This window comes from Osmerus eperlanus, chromosome 9 (genome assembly GCF_963692335.1).
Source record: "Osmerus eperlanus chromosome 9, fOsmEpe2.1, whole genome shotgun sequence".
Classification (NCBI taxonomy): Eukaryota; Metazoa; Chordata; class Actinopteri; order Osmeriformes; family Osmeridae; genus Osmerus; species Osmerus eperlanus.
The window spans coordinates 15,782,937-15,801,729 of NC_085026.1; the positions used below are offsets into that span (position 1 = coordinate 15,782,937).

An 18,793-nucleotide genomic window follows, 5' to 3' on the forward strand; every position below is an offset into this window, starting at 1 on the left:
CCAACCGCAAGATGAGCAGGAAGTGGGTCTACTGTATGTAAAGGACTTTCAATGTTCTGATGATCATAGGAACGTGCCATACCGTACATCATTGTGCCATACCGTACATCACTGTGCTATACCGTACATCACTGTGCCATACCGTACTTCACTGTGCCATACTGTACATCACTTTGCCATATTGTACATTACTGTGCCATACCGTACTTCACTGTGCTCGTGCAGGACTGACTTAGGGAGACCACAGCAGCTGTCCCACTACAGACAGACGCGAGCATAAACAAGGATCAACCCGACAGATGAACATGACCAGTAAAAAATAAAAAATAAATTCCTTTCTTCCAAGCCTGCTTTGATGTCGGAAAACAAGAAGGAACCTGTGTTTTTCCACCCTGTGAAACCAAAGACCTTGGTGGATTTTGGGAAAGCTTTCTGCTGACGTCTGAATCAGTGAGGCTTTGAACCAAACACCACCTCCTCCTCCTCCCCGTCATATCCCCAGTCATGCCGAACCTCGACCAGCACACGCCTCACTTCCTGTGGAAGGGTGGGACTCCTCTTCACAGGGGCAAGCTGAGACAAAAGAAACAAGGCCAAGTGACTCTTGTGAACGTAGCCCAGCGTGGAGCACTTTGAGGGAAGGCCCTCAGACTCTCTGACAGAGGTTAGAAGCTCCACGTGACTCCAGCCTCCCAGGTCAGCTCTGTCAGACAGCTGCAGGTCTCTGGACAGACAGGTCCTCACACTCACAGACCCACACACACACACAGAGTACTTGACTGTACTGTGTAGACAGAGCGAGCTGGTTTGTTGGACACGCTTCAAAGGAACTCCCTTGTCTGAAGACGACTGTGCGTAAAGATGATGTGCTGGTGGAGAGGTGGGCTGAGTCCCAGATGCTGCTCAGGTTGAGCGGGAGGCAGGATGATGAACACTAGTCTCTGACAGGCTGGACACATCTCAACAGTCATGGGCACCCTGCCAGGTCCTGTTCCCCCCCAGCCCACTTTCCCTCAGAGTAGTTTGTCTGGATGGGTCCCTAAACCTTGTAATATCCCAACATCATCCATACTATCTCAATCCGTGGTACCAGGAAGTGTTCTAGCTTTGTGGACCTGGATCATCCGCCACCACCCTGATGTTCTGCGACTGGATGGGCGAGGTGGATCTCCACGACCCCTCCCTCCCCCCCCCCCCCCCCCCAGCTGGTTTTGATTCCAGATTCCTTGAGTCCAGTCTTGGCTCACTGCAGACAGTGGTGTGATCACAACCAGACAGGCTCATCCCTCCAGGAGAAACCTCAGCCCCGAGAAGGTCCTCAAGAAGATCAGAGAACATGACAGCCAGACGACAGCCGGGTGGTGACTGGGTGAATCAAGTGTCCTCCTTCTGATGAGTGGAATCCTGGTCTCCCTACCCACCAGCGGCCATCTTGGATCCCTCACATTCCTCAGACGTGCTTACAGTGGTGGCTCCTGCAGCAGCTGAATGAACATACGCATTACAATCACTGCCAACCCCTAGGTATGGGAACAGTGAGTGTGTCTGTGTGTCATGTCTGCAGTCTTGCCTACAGCCTGTTTGTTCAGGCTGTTTTGCCCCGTGTTCAGGCACGAGGTCCATAGCAGCTGTTGTCCTTAGGTGTGTGCGTGTGTGTAAGAGTTACGTATGGGTTATTGTGTGTGAGTTTGGACAGAGGGCATAAGGTATAATGTGTACTCCCTATCTTCACGTGCTCATTCTGTGCTTGCTCACCAGAACATGACGGACTATCACACGTTAGTGTGAACTGAGACTCCTGATCCTAGTCTCACCTCATCACAGACCCTGCAGACCATAGCGCATCATGTTAGGATCTGCAGAAGGGAGGTGGAAGGATTGTTCTGATGATGATTACACTACCTTTTATGTAAGTTTCACTATTTCCTGTAGCAGCAGGAAAGACGGCTAGAGAGAGAGAGATACAACTGACTGGTAAAACATTAGTGAACATTAAGGCCTAATTCTCCTCTGGTACAGGACAGTACCTCTTAGAAAAGACTGTCAGTACCTAACTTTTCTCTGCCCCAACACGCAAGGATGTGTAAACATCCATACACATAGCCCTGGGCCCGTTGTATGAGTGACTCAACAGAGGGAAACTATGAGTGGGCGATTTACCTTTGCTTGTCTTCGTTGAATAGGGGAATACCACTGCCACACCTACTGTCACTTCCTGTTTGAAGAAAAGAATGCTGCTTCCTACTGGCTTGACCTTTTAATGGAAGGATTTATTTAGAAACCACAGCATCGCCTCCACAATGTGGCCATTGTCTTGTATTTCTTCTCCTTTTTGCAAGTCTTGTTTCATGAAGTCCCGGCAGTCAGGACAGTCCCTTTGCTTACTCAGCCCAGGGTTTAGTGTAGACAGGAGTGTGCAGACAGGCTAGCTGTCGTGGGCTGTGGGTGTCCCGCCTCTGTGTACACACAGCTCAGTCCAGGACCTTGTCCTTACGTGCATAGCACAGTTTGTTTTGCAAAACGAATGGGTTCCGCATTCACCGTTGGAAAGAAGGCTGTAAACTCTCGTGGGTTCCTTTTGATAATCATCACACGGCTCAGAATGATTTATGCCATGGATGTAAACCAGTTCTGTTTCCCTAAATCATTTGTTTGTTCAACCGAGAGACACTTCAAATTGTGTTGAATATGGGAACTGGCATTGGGCCCATGGCTGTGTCAGGATGGGAGGTGTGTGTGTGTGTGTGTGTTTGTGTGTGTGTTTCATATGATTGTACAGCAGTAGCAGCAGTAGCCTGGGAAGGTCTTGGGTGTGGTGGGGCTTAGGGAGGGGGGCGTTGGGTTTAGATTGTGTGTGTTTTTTGTATGTGATGAGGTGGGGGCCAGGGCAGAGCTGCAGCCTGTCTGTGGGTGGAGTGGCAGGACCAGACTGTCTCCCCCCGGCCTTCCCAGCCTGCACTAAGGAGCCAGGCTCCTTAAATAAACCATTATTTACCACACACACACATGCACACACACGCACCTCTTACTGTCATTAGTGCACACTTCACACACTGTTTTCATCCCTCTTATTATCAGGGCATCGTGGCACCGAACAGCAGGTGAGGGAGTGTAGAGCCGTCATTACGCTGCTCCTCCGATGATCCGGTAAACACTGGATGTGGACCCCCAACCAGCAGAGTCCCCCTGGGTGCCCCGCCCACCAACACCACCCAGCTTCCTGTTCCAACAGCTCTGGGGATTTAGAGGAGAGGAGAGGGATCTGTGTGAACGCCACAGTTAGAGAGGTGCTGTCCAGGTTTGATCTCCCAAAGGCTTGATTGGCTTATCTGGATGTTACGCAGATGACAAGTGTAAACATTTATGACTCTTCTGATTCAGTTGTCTAGACATTAGACTAGTCACCTCTCTATCTGTCTCCATTCCCCCTCTAGCCCCATGATCACCTTTCGGTGTAGACCTGGACTATATTTAGAGTGTGATGCTGCGCTGTCACTTCAGTCTCTCAGATCCTGCTCCTCTCAAAGGACCTGGCCTGCCTGTCTGTCTGCATGCTTTCCTGCCTGGCTGTCTGTCGGTCTGCATGCTTGCCTGCCTGCCTGCCTGCCTGCCTGCCTGCAGCTCAGATGGTCTGGGCCCATGCCAAATGTCACGGGTAACATTTGCTGCAATTATTTTAGGGTACAACATCCCCCTACCAACCACCACCACCATCATCACTCAGAGGGGAGGAGAGGGGGAGGATCCACAGGGGATGTGAAGAGGACCAAGGGGGCGGGCCCTATAGCTGGAAGCTGTGTTGGGATTTGAATACGGCGCATACCAGTGATTTGGAACACCAGAGCTATAAATCCCAGCCCTTGGCTTCAAGCTGAAGCCAAGGGCCACATCAGATCTGTCGCAAGTCTTTAAACACTGCTTGTAATTGTTAGATAGGCTTGCTCATTGTTTACAGCCTGTGACTAAGACACTGTAGGCTGATGTATTCATCAAGCCCCATTACTGATTAGCTTGTTTTGAGTTATGGTGGGAACCAGTAACATTTCCTCTCTCCTGTAGGCCCCAGTTCCTGCTGATAACAAACAACGACACAAAGCCCTAACATGTGTCTACGTGCTCGGCGGGCTGTACTGCTACAATAGAAGGGTACATGGAAGAGCCACTGAAGAGGCCATGCGTGCGTATTTATAGATTTATGAGGCCTGGACCGTTGTGTATGAAACGACAACATCAAATGGTGGTTCCTAGAGGTACAGTACCAGTTGACACTGTCAGATCAGCAGCAAAGCTCAGTCCTGTCTGAGAGACCAACAGTTTTGACTCCTACAGTAGTTTTCGAGTGGAAGCTTAGTTCCTTTACACTATGGAGGTATAGTATATAAAATATACTTTTCTTGATAACAGATTTGCCGTCATAAAAATGCGAGTGTACCACCCATGTATGATGAAACCTACGTCCCTGACCTAAACTCCAGTAGCTGCGTCGAGTATGGGAGACCTATGAACCTGTCTTGTACCAAACCTGAGGTGTTGGTTCACCTGCAGAGAAGCGTCACAGCAGAGGAGGGAGCTAGCGCTGGTGGCTAACGGCAGCCATGATTAGCGTGACGGTGTTGTGCCGGCTCTTTCTGCATTCCCAGCTGCCCCAGCTCTGGTCACACTGTCAGCACCAGATCGGCCCCGCTTCCTTCAAACACCCTCTGGGGAGAAGGCTCACATTCGCCCGCCTTACCCCTCACAGGGCCACACGCTGTTTTCCAGGGGCGTCCGTTTGTTTTCAAATGTGTGCGGGATAGCTGTTTTTATATAACCTTAAAATGTTATTCATAAAAAGGGTGTAGGGCATGACCCCATGTATAATCCCCCTCCCCCCCTGCTGTGTTCCCCTGTGTTCATCCCTGTATTCACCAATTTCTTCTTACAAAATCAGAGATTCCTCTCCCTTCAAAGATGTCACACCTACCCCAGAACCTCCACGCCCAGTTCTGCTCAAGACAGTCAGACAGTTGGGAATGTGCTGCTGCTGCTGATCGCTGATCATTCGGAGGTAGTCATTTCATCCAGGAATATCATTACACGCAGTTAGCAGGAAAAACACACGTCTGGCACCTATCAGTCGGATTCACTCCGGCTTCCAGGCAGAATGTCAGGCCACGGTGAGGCCAAGTCAGGGGACTGGCGGGCAGTAACCTTATCTGCGCTTATGTGCGCTCCGGGGAGACGAGACTTGCCAGTCAAGCCCCTTCTCATTAGGACATCCAGGACCAGCTGTTTGTGTTAGTTTGTTCGTCCTGCCGGACCCAAGCGACTCCCCGCCTTGTTTGGTTGCAGAGCACGAACAAGCGGCGCACGCTCGATCGGACGTCTCCATAGTAACCCTCTCGGTGTACCTGGTCTCGGCTGAGCGCTCCTGCTCTGCACAGCCGCCTGACGACTGCCAGGCCTACCCAGGAAGTGGAGAGGAGAGCAGGCGGTTGATGAGGGGCTGCTTGGCGTTGCCCGTAACAATGGGCTGGCCTGTTTGCTGAGTGGCTGCTGTCAGAGGCTTGTTGCAGCTCACTGACTTCCCACAGTCAGCTATTCTGACTGTTCTCAGCTTCTGCATGGGATAACGTACATTTACATTTAGTCATTTAGCAGACGCTCTTATCCAGAGCGACTTACAGTTAGTACAGGGACATTCCCCCAAGGCAAGTAGGGTGAAGTGCCTTGCCCAAGGACACAACGTCATTTGGCACGGCCGGGAATCGAACCAGCGAACCAACGACCTTCAGATTACTAGCCCGATTCTCTATCCGCTCAGCCACCTGACGCCTTTAGCGTATTAGTGCAGCGAATTCAGGGGTCAACCCTTTATTGATTAATACAACACACTTCACCTGGCCACGTGCCTGCATCTATGTACACAAACACGTACGCGCGCTCTCTTATGTCTCTTAGCACCCGTTCATAAAATTGTGTGATTGGGTGACCGTTTCAGAATGCTCCCAACACTCTGAAAATAGCTAATTCTCTCTGTAGTGATAAGTGTCCAGGCTACCAGACAGCTGATTGGTTGACAAAGACACAGTGTGAGTGTGGGCAGCATGATGTGCCAAGAAGGCTTTGGTTGAAGCCCTATGTCACACACTCACATATATACACACACACACACACACACAGTCTGAACCCCTGTCATCTCTGTGTCAGAGTGTGAAGTTCTCACTATCTTTTTATCAGCCGTTAACCAGCAAACAATCGCTGGCTTGAGTCCCGCTGACCACACGGATCTATGGGAACACTGGTGTGTCATCTGTGCTCAGGGAAGTGTTGCTGCTGGGAGAGACAAGTTATCCCCCAAACCTCTGACTTCAACAATTCAGGGACGGGCTGTTTAAATGACATCAGCCACAAACATATTTTAAGCTTCCATTATCTAGCACTAAGCCGAGCAATCGTGAGAAAAAGTTGTGTGTGTGTGTGTGTGTGTGCAGACCTTCTCTGTTATTCTGTCTCTCACACTGGAATCCTGCTGTAACTTGGGTGCTGATCTGCCTTTCATGTTTCGGTTCTCACGGCTGTCAAAGCTTCCGGCTCCCAGCCTGGCCCAGCCCGGCCCAGCCCGGCTCAGCCTCTTCAGGGTGGGGCCTACCCACTGCACCATCCTGACACCCAGCAGTGGTTTGGACAATACCAGCAGAGAGGTGACCAATTACAGAGGCCGCTTAGACGTCCCGACTCGTGGCTTTCTATTCACCCTCTTTTATTGTAGTGAAGTTGCTGAGTTGATGAGAAACGCTTCCACAGAGTTTCTTTCTCATCGTTTTTTTATTTATTCTTGTTTCCTCATTTGTGTCTCACTCCTTCCCTCTCTCTTCCTCCTTCTCTCCCTCCCACTCTCTCTCCCTCCCTCTCTCCTTCTCTTCCCTTCTTGCTTCTCTCTCCCCCCACTCTCTTTGTCTCTATCACTCTCCCTCCCTCCTAGTCTCTCTCTCCCTTTGTCTCTCTGAATGTGTGTTTTTTTGTGCTCTGTCTTCATCCTGACCTGAGTACCTGAGGGCAGGTGGGCCGTGTTTCTGATCCAGCTGGTGACTTCAGTCACACATCCAGGCCAGGCTGTCATTAGGAGGACACCAGCCCTCTGTTTTACTCCCCAGTGACCAGCTTGAGGCTTGAGAGTGGCTCATTAACTACGTCTGAGATTTAGCTACAAGCATACACATGGTTAAATACCCCCCCCCCCCCCCCCCGCGCTGACAATCTCACACAGCGCGGACGTAAAGCTTTCTTTTACTTTTTGTTTCACCATCAAACAGAAGTCTCCCATGGGAACCAGGTCATTAATTAGGTGATTCACTGTCTCTCTAGTTGGTCTTGAGGAGCTTCCCAGCCTTAACGGCCTCTCCCATGTCACGGTTCATACCCGCACATACACTAACTCGCTGGATCAGCGCCACTCAAACACAACTCACTCCTGGTTGTGTAAACAGTCACTGTCTGTGAAGTTAAGATGTTGAACTGACACTTGGCTGAGGTTCCCTATCTGCAGGTGGTCAGGCCGACCAAGCAGCTGAGAGTAGAGTGGTAGAGCAGGCCTGAGGGATAGACATGGCTCCCCTCTGCTCTCTTCTCCTCCTCTCCCCTGTTTTCTCCTCCTCTCCTCCTCCCCTCCTCCTCTCCCCTCCTCCCCTCTCCTCCTGTGACAGCTTGTTGCCCTGCAGCCTGATGCCCAGTCTGTCTTGGCCGTGGATGATGCATACAACTACAGCAACTACAGTTGGAAGCAGTACCAGACTGGACAGAGATAAAGCCAAGAATCTGCAAAGGGAAGTCATACTCCCCTACACCCACACCCATGCTGCTCAGAGTGTGTGTGTGTGGGTGTGTGTGTGTGTTTCTCCAGCTGCCCAAGACTGTAACCTACTCTCCCCTCAGCCTAAACAGTTGCTCACGTCACTTCACAGAAGTCATGCTAGAGGAGGCTCAGCCCCTGACTGTAACTGTGTGTCAACAATGGTCAACAGCGGTCAGTACCGGTCAATACTGGTCAGACACAGGTGGTTGGATTAGAGGCCCACGACCACATAGGGAAACACAGTTAATAACAGTTGTTCAGATCTGTGATCAGTACTGTAATTCTCTGCTGTACTTCCGACATGGAGTCAAGTGTTGTTTTACTGTAGTTCTATATTGTTTTATTACTCCTCTATTTTTAGCGATCTCATTAAAAACGGAGCTAATGATTCAGAGCAGTGTAAATGATCGGATAAGCTAATTATCGGGAGTAGAAAATGGTCTCAAACCCACCCACATTAAACTCACAGTGTGCTCAATAAAGTATATGATTAACAGCATAGACCTGGCACGAGCTGTGTGTTTTTATTGTTGTTGGAGTGAAATTCAGTGTGTCTAAAGAAAATGGAAACGTTTACATAGCTAACATCAGAGGCATGCTCTTGCATGATCTGGTGCTTTATATGTGAGGGCATGGAATCAATCATTGACTCGGTTATGACTTAAGGTTAGTGCGGTTGTAAGTCGTAATAGTATGGGTGCTTAGCAGTCTCCCCCATCTAACTACTATCTCTCTGCGTCTCCAGGGCTGTCTGTCTCTCTGTTCCTCTCTGTCTCTCTTTGTCTTCATCTCTCCCATATTCTCTCTCTCTCTCTCTCTCTCTCTCTCTCTCTCTCTCTCTCTCTCTCTCTCTCTCTCTCTCTCTCTCTCTCTCTCTCTCTCTCTCTCTCTCTCTCTGTTAGACTCTAAAGCATTTGGAAGCATGCGATCAAATGAACGGGCTCGTTCACGATCCCAGACTATGTTTTCCTGCAACACAGAGTGGAAGGAAGGCCTAAGTTTGAACCAAGGTTTCAAATTACTCCTCCACGTTGCCCCACGCCCCATTTCCCTGTCCAGACGAAAGCCACTGAAAAATCAAGACTTCTGGTGTCAGAGAAGCATCCATGTAAACATGAACACGCTAACATGATTTAAAGCCCGGTAACCCTATACTGTCTGCGTTGCAGTCCATCGCTGGCCCCTTCCTCTAGGATACCTACACGATGTCCACCAGTTACACAGAGCAACCTTTGCACCGTCTAACACCTCCGTGCCCGCCCTCCTTCTCCTCCCGACACACACACATACACATACATTCCTCTGGGTCCTCAGATCTCTGACAGGGTCAGCTTGCATGTCTGGGCATGCCCTGGCTACCTCCAGCAGGCTGCATGGTTGCGTGTGCGAAGCAGCTTTGGAGTCTGCTGGGAACAGACAGGTTGTGCTGTACCCTCTCATCAGACACTTCACTGAGCCTAAGACTCCTAGCCAGCCAGCCTGACCACAGAGGTGTGTCACCCTGCTCTGCGGGGCCCCAGGGGGCCCAGGTCCAGGGTTACTCACAGGGGCTGCACCTATAATCTGGCGTGGGTTGGACTACGGTGTCCATGATTACCTGTATTAGCAGCAGAGGGCTTATCTGTTATGATAGTGCTGGACGTTCATCTGCTACTTAGATGGTCTGGCTGTGTCTTGTGTCCATCTTTATGTCTGTGCACCTACTGATTGTGTGCTTAGAGTGACCAGGCAACAGAAGTTGCTAACAATCATAGTGGCGCAAATTGGCTCGGCTTGCAGAAATTTGCTTGGTTGGTATAAACAGAGGGTTATCCATTCTGAACGTTAGGTTTTCCCCTGGACGGACTGCAGTCGACAGGAGATCCCCCCCCCCCCCCGGTCCTTCTTGAGGAGTCGTGCGCTGCATCGTCAACACCATTGATTGTCAATAGCGCCCCCATCTGGACAAGGGGGACACGGGCGGACGGTCTCCACAGAGCAGCAGTGTTTTTAAAGGGGCTCCACAGGAAGATGTTACGAATGACTCTTCAGAGAAATCGTAAAGGTGTTGACCTTTGGCGTTGAGCGGCGCTGAGCACCGGTGGAGTGTTTTGCTGTGTGTGAGTGTGGGCTCGTCTGAGGAGGTCAGGAGGTTTGTGGCTTCTGACTGCCGCAGGCAGGCGCTCTGCCCTCACATGATTGAGAGCCACTCCTTGGGTGGGGAGTTTGCAGATGTCTCACTCGCTCACACGCGACACGGAGGTGGACAACTAGGACGGGTTATCTCCAAGAAATCATTTGATGTTGCATGAGGAATGCATTTCAAAATGCAGCCACGTTAATCACAAACACATTTCTTTTTTTTGGGGGGGGGGGGGGGGATCGAACAATCGGTCGATGAATTCAGTAGTTTAGTTTTACGGCCTGACTGATCTTATCCTGTAGTAATTACTATCCAACCGCTGTTTGTGGCTGTCGATTCTAAAGTAAAGGTCTGTGTTTCTCCTTTGAACTGTGTGCTGATGAGCTGTATGGAGGGAGAGAGTATGTAGGCCATGCTTTAAACACAGTGGTGTGGCCTGGCTGCTTGACCTGAGGGCCTGAGTTTGTTTAGCTGCTCTTGAAGTTGTCTTGAATGGAGATGTCTGTGACAGAAAGAAGACAGGCTAGCACGCAGGCAGACAGGCTAGCAAGCAGACAGGCTATTAGACAGGCAAACAGGCTTGCAGACAGACAGACAGGCAGGCAGGCAGGCAGGTAGACAGGCAGACAGGCTTGCAGGCCGGCAGGCTATCAGACAGGCTTGCAGGCAGACAGACAGGCTTGCAGACAGACAGACAGGCTTTCAGACAGACAGGCAGGCAGGCTTGCAGGCAGGCAGGCTATCAGACAGGCTTGCAGGCAGACAGACAGGCTTGCAGACAGACAGACAGACAGACAGACAGGCTTGCAGACAGACAGACAGGCAGGCTTTCAGACAGACAGGCAGACAGACAGACAGGCACTAGCAGACACTGTCCTGGGGTGATGAATAGCCTCCCTCCTCCAGCCTCTACTCCCCCCTCCTCTCCCATTTGAGGTTGATCACCTGTTCTTCAGTCACAGGGAGGGGGGTTACGGGGGATGTGCTCTGAAATGTTATTGATTCTCTTGCGGAGTGGAAACAACTGCAGCAGTTGGTTGCTAAGTGTCATGTGTTTTCTGTGTGTGTGTGTGTGTGTGTGTCAGTGGGCATAAACATGAATCTACGTGTGACTGTGAATGTTTGTATGAAATGTGTGGGCCTGTACAGGGACAGTATGGTCTTGGATGACTGGGATTGTTGCTGGTCGGGGGGAAAGACAACTGTTTTAAGCACTGGAATCAATTAGCAACAGAGAGACACATGGGCTACCAGGGAGGTTCCTGCAGAGGTCAGAACAACCACACACTCTCCTCACGATCTTGTTTCTGTCAAATCGTTCCTGTTTCACGCATATTTTGCAACAATACTCGTAACCTTTCAAAAGGCCACTAAACCACAAATGAGGCACCTATTCAAAATCAGTCATACCAAAGGCCTTATGATTGCCCTTGAGTCATTTTCTCCAGAAAACAACACTCACACATTCTCAACTCGACAGACCAGGTCTTTCTGCATAAGCCTCTTAGGGCTTTTACTTCAGACGGAGATCTGTGGCGCTGGGATCCTGGTCGCTTTGTCAGGTTTGTTTTGAGCCAACACACACTAGCAACATTGGGCGTAAAGGAGCATTTTAGGAGCTTTAAACGTCTTTGTTGTGCAGGGTCTCCTTGAGAAACTAAATCTGCTGTGACAGCAGAGAGCAACGCAACAAAGAGCTGAAGAAACGAGGATATCCAAAGAAATGCTTCTCCCACACCGACACACAATACCATATCAATGCACCTTCTTTTGTCCACATGGGAGTAAGGCTATTCTGCCTGTCATCTTTTAGCAACAATGGCTACCAGCTCCCATTGTGCACCTAACAAGTGTCTTTATTCATCCTCACAAACACATCAGTCAACTTAGCGTGAGGTGTGTTTGAGATGTGGACGAGTGCAGGTGACGGGCTGAGATGTGCTCTCTCTGCTCCAGTTCTCAAGACCTGCCGGGCGAGTGCAGAGCTGGCCAAGTTCTGTAGAGCAAGCAGGTATCTGAACAGGGAACCGAGAGAGCTAATATTGCGCTGCAGCCATCACAGGTTTGTCGCTAGAACACCGCGCTGTGGGAGCAGGCGCTAGTCTCGTGGCCAGCGTGTTAGCCACCGGCAGCCATGTGGAGGTGGTAACTAAGACAGGCTGTAATGGGCTGCTTGGCTCGATCATTAGGCTTGATATAAAACATTGTCCCTGCTCAGGTTTCAGGGTCTTAAACACACACCAGCAGCGCTGGGGTAATCTTCTGATCTCCACAGCCACCCCGTACGGCTTTGTGTGCTACAGGATGTGTCTACAGATATCCCAGTGCTTTACCATATCCTGGGGGCTCTGAACCACATAAAGGAAGTCAAACAATACAGACACAACGGATATACTCTCATCTCAGACAGGTGGGCTGACAACAGTACCCCTCCCTTTATTTCTCTCTCTCTCAAACTCTCATTCTCGCTCTCTTCTCTCTCTCTATTCTCGCTTTGTGAACTCTCTCTCTTTCTGTCTCTCCGTCTGTCTCTCTCTCTCTCCCTCTCTTTCTCTCTCTCTCTCTCTCTCTCTGCTTGTAACTTGCATATTATCTCCTTATCTTTCTCTCCTCCTCCGGTGTCTCTGTCTCCTTCCCAGCTCCTTCTAACAAAACACAACACCCACTTTCTGTGTTTTGTGCTTTGTTTTCAAGCCTTGCGTAACCACTGTCACCCTGTTCTTCCACGGCTCTCATGCGAACCACAGCTGATTGGTGGGAGAACCCTTTCTCAGCTGCTGTTTTTGACTGTGTCTGGACTGACCTCCTCAGACACACGAGAGCTGTACTCTGCGTGTGGAGAGTGTGTTGCTTGTGTGTCTGTGTTGTGTGTCACCCAAAACATGACGTGCACATGAGGTTACCCTTTGGGGTCAGTGGTATTGTAAGTGGGGGTGATTCAGTGCTAACCCAAATTAGGCGGGTCAGAGCTTGTCTCACCCCAGCCCAGTGGTGCCCCTGGCCTGGTGTGACCTGGGCTGGGCTGGCAGGGTGGGACCTGGGCCGGGCTGGCAGGGTGACCTCCTCACAACCCTGCTGGTATCAGGCGCTCACTGACTATGGTCATTACCCTCAGCACCATGTTTGTGTGGCTCAGGCCTCAGATGTGAGTTTGAGGGAGCTGAACAGGTGATGGCTGGGTAGAGAGAGAGGCATGGAGTGTGGACAGAGACAACTGTGGGTGTGTGTGTGTGTGTGTGTTTGAGCCTGCATTGTTAAGTGTGATTGTTTGTGTGAGTGTTTTAGTGTGGGTATGTTTGAGCTTGTATTGTCATTTGTGAATGTTTGTTTCAGTGTGTATGTGTGTTTGAGCCTGTATTGGTCCATGTGATTGTTTGTGTGAGTTTTCATGTGAGTATGTGTATGCATTTTTATAAAAAGTAAAAATGAATGCGTGTGAGCGAGTGAGTGTGAGAGTGTGAGAGTGTGTGAGTGTGTGTGTGAGTGTGTGTGTGAGTGTGTGAGTGTGTGTGTCAGGGGTTGGGGGGTCTTGGTTGAGTGATGACTTGACAGCCGTCTGATAAACAGCGCAGGCTCCTGGTGGAGTGTGCAGGGACAGATGCAGCTGTAAGCTGATCTCCTTGTCTCCTCTTTAGACCCTTTACTGCATTTTCAGTTGTGCTGTTGAAGGGGCTGAGAGTTAGGGGCGGAGCGGGTGTACAGTTTAAAAGGGTTTTCACAGTTGTCAGGCTATCCTAAAGCTTCTGATTGGTGACCTCATAGGTCAACGGGTCAAAGGACCTATAGCACAGAGGTCAATCCTGTCTTTGCGACCTGCGACAGAGAACCCTAAAATTAAGACATCTGAAGTCTCGCCGGGATAATGACTGTGCTTACTGTGAGTCTCTCACTTTTTGGTACGACTGAAAGAATTTAAATTGAATGTGTTACACCATCCACTCTCTTCCTATTACTGTGCTGAAATGCGTTTTAACGTGATTTCACGGATAACTTAATCGCCGCAATGTCTAGCGTTAAAAGAGCTGACATTTTTATTCCGGCCTGATTTATTGATTGAAACAGGCTTTTATAAACGCCTATAATTTTTCTAATGCCGTAATTACCCTCATGTGGTTATCATTTTGTATCCAAAACCTCCCGAAAGTTTTCATCTCCATGCCAGCGTATGATGTAGCCACAGCGAGCGCGGGGCTTGTGGAGGAGGCGAGGGGAGACACAAGACAATATGGAGACGACGGGACACCCCAAGTGGCCCCAGGCCCGTCAAAAGTGTTTTTCCATCCACCACTACTGGTAATAGGAATCAAATGTTCTGTTTTATCACCGCTTAGGAAATCAGACAGAGAGTCAACTTTCACCAACATGCAGGCCTGCGTGTGGATCAGAGGGAACGTGCTGAGGTCCCAGGGTGCAGCGGGGCAGAGCCCTGCTCTTAAGAACCACCATGACAGTTGCAGACACACTCAATTGGCAAGCTGGATTATTTTGTATGGTGACAAGCCAGTTAATGGTGGGAGTCGGGAGGGGTGATTTCAGTTGTGTGGCTCAGCAGATTAGATTGTCGGTTCAGGAAGCCTGTGCTATCAGGTGGGACCAGCTCTGCGGCTGTGCGCTGGGAGTCCTGGGACAGGACAGGAGGGATGCTGGGACAAAGTGAGCGGGCTGCTGACTCAGCGCGTGGGTGACACGGGTAGGTTCTCACAGCATCTGTCCAACCACAGGAGCCAGGCTCTCTGATGCCACGGCAACGATGGAGGCCCGGGCCAAGTACAGAGAAGAACCCTGTAGGCCGTCCAACCCCTGACAGCCTTTCTGTCTCACGATTTATGGATAAATAAAAGGCCGCCATAACTCCACTCCAACACTAACCCTCCCTTTTTCTCTTTGTTGCCATTGGCTGCCACAGACAGGAAGTCAAGCGGGTGCAGAGCTGTCACTGATGTCTATAAACAACTGCTAGTCTTTCTCTGCCGCTGTGGCTTCCTGACTTAATAGTCTGAGAGTGAATTTACAGAGTGGCCAAAAACCGAAGTGCATCTGTAATCCGGTGGTTTCTTTACTCGTGTGTCTTCAATGCGCTCTTAACAGCAGTGGAACGAGCCAGGAAGGAGCTCCTCTGGGGCTGAGTGAACCAGCATGACCTGGACGGACTCTTAGACTCCTGGTTCCCTCCACGGCCGTTTCCACACCGAGACCCCGGGTAGCACGATTAGCCGTTAGCAGAGAGGGTTGTGGATTTTGGCAGCGTCAAGCCGTAGCTAACTATCACCGTAAAGCAGACACTGAGGTGCTCTTCTCCCAAGGATTGTGCCGCGTGTGTTACTTGTTTCTTTTCCATCTGTGCCCCACGCCCCTTTAACGTAATCCCCCGGAGCACAATGATGGATGTTTGTGAGAACAACCATGATACCAGCTCACCTACCAGCTGATACCAGCTACCTACTACTAACGCTAACTTTCAATTGTGCTGGAACCTCCCTGTTATGATCTCCTTCCAGTAATCCACATCCCTGAGGTAACACAGTAAGTAGCAGGGCAGTGAAAGCATGATTAGCCTGAGCTACAACGGCGCCAAGATCCTATTGAAAATATATATGGGGTATGGTCCTAACGTTGCGTTACCATGCCTCCCCTGCCATGGCAACCAAACATGGATATGAGAAAACAATGGTGGGAGCCGTTTAACTGTGCCCACCACAATGAGCATAGCAATTAGCTGGTTTCACTGAGGGATACTTATTGGATTTGAAAGCAGTGAATTGTGTGAGCACTCTAGGGCCACAACGCTGGTTGTTTGCATGTGACCAGTCACTGGTGTTTAATGGAGAGCAGCACCAACTCTTAGAGAGACAGTTACACAAACTAACACAGGAGACGTGCTCTAGCGTGTAGCTATATCAGTGTCGCGGTTATGTAACTGTTGTGAATTATAAAATTATAATATGATTGAGATTGGATATTGCACTGCAACACAGGATAGTTTCAGTGTGTATGTGTGTACACATATACACATACACACACACACACAGTCAGTCTTCAAACAGGCTGAGCTGTCACTGAATCCCCCTCTAATGCTGTAAGAATCAAACACCTCAAATATCCCAATCTGGTTAAATGTATCTAACTGACTGTGTGGTGGCAGAGGTCAAGTTGTTATGCCACTGTGAGACTGGTAGTCTGTCATGAGCATGTTACAGTACATGAAAATTAGAGGAGAACTGGAAATATCAATGGATTGGTCTTAACAAACAATCGGTACAGTAATTCAGTGATATTCAATTCCAATCGTTACAGAAGTGCTGATACCAGCATGTCTCTCTGTATGTAGTTTAAGGGTGTTGTCTCCTGTGCTCCAGTTTAGTTTTGTTTCCGGCACAATAGGCTAGGTGCCGCGCTGTACCGGGCACCCACGGTAAGAACACACCACAATTAAGAAAGAGTTCACACAAAGAGAGAGGTAGAGAGGGAGGTAAGGGAAACGTGCTGCAGCTGTCACATCAGTTTCCTTCTTACAGTACATTCATGCAACATGTGACAGAACTTCTATCGTACTGTGAACTGGTCTTTCTGAGTGATCCCACAGGGAAAAGAAGAGATTTTAATATGTTGGAATCTGCTACAGGAAGATACTGCCCTCTACTGTTGTATTTTGGTAAGTACGATACATCACGTTGCAAAGACTTTATGGAGGAGGAAAACTTATATTTTATATTTTTGGTGATTACTGACATCCAGCATACACACCCACAGCAAACACACATTTTTATCATATTTCTTTGTTTTGAGGATCAAACTGTGATTGCTCATTAACATTATAAAAAGTATACTACTTCAAAAGTGAATGAAATGAATCACAATTTGTTTATAATTAAATGAGCCATGGCATATATATATATATATCAGTTTGTCCACAACATGCAACTAGTTGAGCCAAAAAATTCCTGGAAGCTTACGTTCTCTGTTACGGACGTAAACCTGGGAGGTCCCATGTTATCTAGCCATAGCTGCAGTGTTTTGATTTCAACAACTGATTTAAGTACTGTTTGGACTGTATTGCCAGGGAACATGCATGCAGGTAGTGAACCACCCGCCTAATTCTAGGAACGTCTCAGAAGATTCCTAGAAACAATGTCTTCAAAGTACAGCCTGTTCTCCAGTTGATGTGGGACTGGGGGAAGGTTAATTGAATATGAACTTGGATGGTCTGGTACCGTAGAAAAAGATGACAAAATAAAAGATCAATGTTTTGGTCTCTCCTCCTTTAGGAACTAATTGAGCATTGTGGACATTTACACCAATAATGTTATACTTGTCAAAGCGGGTCTCTTTAACCTTGTTAGAAGTTCCTGTTCCATGTTTTAGCCGTGTAACCAGTACAAGTACAGGTACAATTTGGTTTTGTTCCTCTTGACAGTTTCCTAGAAGCCATTTTTTTAATCTTTAAAAAAATAATCTGAACTGTCACTAAGTCTGTGGGATTTAGTTCCATCCACTGTGACTTTGAATTTAATGAATCAACCAACTTAGAATGGGAATGAAGTCCAGTAGCTCTCCAGGAAGGAACAGCCCTGTATGAAGGATGTCTTCTCAGGTGTTTTCAGTAGATGGCGCTACTGAGCTTGTGCTTTCCCCTTCCAGTTGGGGAAGGGGAAAGTCAGTTGTCTGGAGTCAGTGAGCAATCTTTTCCGAAAGTTGCTTTGGGGTTACAAGACTTGTAGAAATGCCTGCCTGGACTGCATAAGCTGATGGCACAGGTCTGACAGTGACTGTCTCTCTCTCTCACACACACACACACACACACACACACACACACACACACACACACACACACACACACACACACACACACACACACACACACACACAGACAGACAGACCTGATCCTCTGCCTAAACATTCAAGCCTAGACATAATTGTCCTTATTTTGACAGCATGGTCATAATAGGCCTTTGTAAATGCATTAGTTGCTAAGTTGACTGACACTGAAGCCCTGCCAGGGAGAGGGGTGGCAGAGCAGGGTGAGACCATTGAAGGTTTGGGGGGGGTTGTTGGGGCAAAATTGATTATTCTACACAGTGATATACTGTAGATATTTTGTAGTATACTGCGATGGACAGGGGTGTGAACCAGCCTTGCTGCTCTGGTGTCTGTTACAGTAATGCAACAGCAGAGAGAGTGGCTGGGTCCTTCTTTATTAAATGGCCGTCTCTTTGTGTCGCTGGCTACTCCCTGATTCTGTTCACGATTTCAATTTCAGGCCATTGAAAGGCTTTCTGAGGAAAAAATAAGGAGCAGGAGAATGAGAAGCTTGAGAGACGTCTTTATCTGGGAAGATACTTCACCACTGGCAAACTCGTATTAACCCCCTTCTGCTCTATTGTCAGAAGTAGTGCAATCCCAACAGAGAAAAGTTCACCACTGAATAGTGTCATTGCTTTTCTGGAAGGAAAGAAGCCCGTTTGGAGCATTACTGTGTCTGTCAGTTCTCATACAGGAGATGAAGAGAGGGGGACAGGGGTGGGGGTGGGCAGACACAGGCAGACAGTCTATCTTCTTATCTGGGGAACAATTGTAAAATGGAATTTCAGCTTTTGGATCCATGAGTAATTCCAAAGTCAAATGAAAGGTATTATAACTTTTCAGAACAAATGTCTGATTTGCCTGCATGAATATTCAATCTTGCCTCAGAGTTTAGAAAGAGAAATCTCTCTGGATTTAAGAGAGCATTTGTTAAATTGAGCAAACACCTCTCTCCAGTTACAACTGAGTGCACTAATGAAATCTATGTTTACTGTTACCATCCCAGAATTAATGAATCTAAGTGGATCTGGGAGTTT

At 48.8% G+C, this 18,793-nt stretch overlaps 1 protein-coding gene and 1 long non-coding RNA gene across 2 annotated transcripts in view; both read left to right on the top strand.

The window, feature by feature from the left end:
* The first annotated feature begins 330 nt into the window (after nt 1-330).
* Nucleotides 331-7,849, top strand: LOC134026772 (uncharacterized). The gene is made up of 3 exons (XR_009931382.1): nt 331-1,524; nt 1,759-1,909; nt 7,686-7,849. It is a non-coding gene; the product is annotated as an uncharacterized LOC134026772 (long non-coding RNA).
* Nucleotides 7,850-16,590: 8,741 nt separating this feature from the next.
* Nucleotides 16,591-18,793, top strand: part of esr2b (estrogen receptor 2b) — a 32,656-nt gene continuing 30,453 nt past the window's right edge. Inside the window, exon 1 of the mRNA XM_062468867.1 lies at nt 16,591-16,608. The gene's annotated coding sequence lies outside the window, so the exon portion shown is untranslated. The remainder of the gene's footprint in view (nt 16,609-18,793) is intronic.